The sequence below is a fragment of the Rhinopithecus roxellana genome, chromosome 14 (genome assembly GCF_007565055.1).
Source record: "Rhinopithecus roxellana isolate Shanxi Qingling chromosome 14, ASM756505v1, whole genome shotgun sequence".
Taxonomy (NCBI): domain Eukaryota; kingdom Metazoa; phylum Chordata; class Mammalia; order Primates; family Cercopithecidae; genus Rhinopithecus; species Rhinopithecus roxellana.
Genome location: NC_044562.1, coordinates 18,415,692 through 18,418,523, shown reverse-complemented (window position 1 = coordinate 18,418,523; position 2,832 = coordinate 18,415,692). Strand labels below are relative to the sequence as shown.

Below are 2,832 nucleotides of genomic sequence, written 5' to 3'. Positions count from 1 at the left end.
TTGTACATAATTCCCACAACCCAAACACAGCCTTTTCTCACCTCACATTTTCTTCAGCCTGTTAAGACAGTTGCAGTGATGGAATTTGGTCCCACATTAGCGGTATCACTACTCAAGGGCCGATTAAACATCCACTCAATGGAAACTTCTTAGAATTGTAAAGCAAAACCAAATGCGATTCAAGTGTAGAGAATGATTACACTTAACATGGTAGACCGTAAAGGAGACTCACATGGGAAAATGCAGCCAGAAAATATTATACCAGTGTCTTTTTGTTTTGTTTTGTTTTGTTTTGTTTTGTTTTGTTTTGTTTTGTTTGACAGGGTCTTGTTGCATCACCCAGGCTGGAGTGTGCCTGCAGTAGTGTTATCACGGCTCACTGCAGCCTTGACCTCCCGGGCTCAAGCAATCCTCTCACCTTAGCCCGCTGAGTAGCTGGGGCTACAGGCGTGTGACACCGCATCTGGCTAATTTTTAAATTTTTTTGTAGAATCAGGGTCTCACTATGTTGCTGAGTTTGGTCTCAGGCTTCTGGCCTCAAGTGATTCTCCCTCCTCAGCCTCCCAAAGTGCTGAGATTATAGGCATGAGCTGCCATACCCAACTATACCAGTGTCTTTAAACTAGAGGATTCCTAATTCTCCTTCGGAGAATCCCAATAGCTAGGACAGTGGGAGGTGCTGTTCTAACATTCACCTGAAAGCAAGATTTTATTGCCACATTTATTTTATTTACTTTATTGATTGATTTATTGAGATAGACTCTCGCTCTGTTGCAGTGCAGTGGTGAAATCTCAGCTCACTGCAACCTTCGCCTCTTGGGTTCAAACGATTTTCCTACTTCAGCCTCCTGAGTACCTGGGACTATAGACACGCACCACCACACCCAGCTAATTTTTTGTATTTTTAGTAGAGATGGAAGTTTCACCATGTTGGCCAGGTTGGTCTTGAACTCCTGACCTCAAGTAATCCACCCGCCTTGGCCTCCCAAAGTGTTGGGATTATAGGTGTGAACTCCTGGCCATCTGTTAATTTTTTTAAATATCAAACTTGCAGAAAAGTTGAGAAGCAGTTAAACACCCATTTACCCTTCACTATATATATATATATATATATTTTTTTTTTTTATTTTGCTGAAGCATTTGGAGTAAGTTGCAGACATATGCTCACTTCACCCCTAAATACTTTACCTGCAGCTCCTAAAAGAAGAACATTCTCTTACATAACCCAATACCATGGTCACAATGAAGAAATTTAATGTTTAACGTGGATACGATATTATCTAACAATCTGTATTTTTAAAAAATCTTTGTCTTGCATCTAATCAGGGTTCACACATTGTATTTGTCTGTTTAATACCTTTTCATCTAGAGCTGTCTCCCCACCTTTTTTTGTCTGTCATGTCATTGACATTCTTGGAGAGCCTAATGGACTATTCTGCAATCTCTATTTGCCTAATTACTGCCTCATGATGTAATTCAAATTAAAACTTTTTTCTTTTTTTTTCGGTTCTAAGATCCCCTGTGGATGCCTGAAACTGCAGAGAGTACCAAGCCTGACCACCGCCAATCACAAGAAGTTTCTGTTCAGGTCTTCCACCCACGAATGTAATGCCTTTTTCGTCTTAACTAAGCACTTATCACGCACTGTGGTCATAACTTTTGCAGTTTGAGATACAACAGCAAAACCAGCACACATTCTTTTTCTTTCTTTACAATTTCACAATTAGAAATTTTATTCTGATCATAGATTTTGGCAATCTCAGCAAATCATTTTGTTTCTTAAGTTGAGAACTTTTGCCTTTTCGCTTAAAGGAGGCACTGGAGGGCTTCTCTTTGGCATATCTGAATTACCGGCATCACTACACTTGTGCTTTGGGGCCATTATTTAGTAAAATAAGGGTTCCTAGAACACAGGCACTGCAATATCTTGACAGTCGGTGTGATAAGCTAGATGGCTTAGCAGGCTAGTGACTAACGGCCGGTGGTGTCTCCAGCATGGATACGCGGGACAAAGGGGTGATTCACATCCTGAGCAGGATGGAGTCGGGCAGCGAGAGATTTCATTGCGCTGCTCAGAACAGCGCGTGATTTAAAACTAGTGAATTGTTGGGGACGGGGAGGGGCGCGGCTGGCCGGTCTTCCGCTCCCACTGCGCCGGCTGTGGTGGGCGGGTGGAGGCGCGGAGTCGTCCCCATGGCCGCGGCGCCGGAGCCCAGTGAGCCCGCGAAGGGGAAGCTCTTTAAGCTCTTACGCATTTTCGGTGTTGAAAATATTCGCTGTGCCCGGGATTCAATATTGTATGGTTCATTAGGATCTGTTGTGGCTGGCTTTGGACATTTTTTTAATTGTTGTTAACTACTAGAATTAGAAGATCATGTGATGTTGGAGTAGGAGGATTTATCTTAGTGACTTTGGGATGCTGGTTTCACTGTAGCTATAATTATGCAAAGCAAAGAATCCAGGAAAGAATTGCCAGAGAAGGAATGAAAAATAAGATATTATATGAAAATACCCACCTTGATCCTGAAAGAAAACAAAGCAAGAGCAACGGCAGCAATTGAACAATCTTGAGCAGAGAAAACCAGACTCCCTCAAGTCAGCGTGAACAAAGCTAAGCTCAACCACGGAAAACATTTTGTGTACAATCAGGTCTCAATCAAGTAAATAAAATGTGTTTAAGTTGTAATAAATAAATAAATAAAACGTTTGAATTGTTTATTTGTGGAGTTTTAAATTGAATATTTTCAGGCTGTGGCTAAAACTCAGGAGAGTGAAACCACACATAAGAGAGTACTACTGTTATCACATCAGCAGGCATGTAATGTTAGTCTC

The 2,832-nt window shown here is 41.6% G+C and overlaps 1 pseudogene; it reads left to right on the top strand.

The window, feature by feature from the left end:
- The first annotated feature begins 2,193 nt into the window (after positions 1 to 2,193).
- On the top strand, positions 2,194 to 2,389 carry LOC104675821 (annotated as a pseudogene).
- Positions 2,390 to 2,832: the final 443 nt, after the last annotated feature.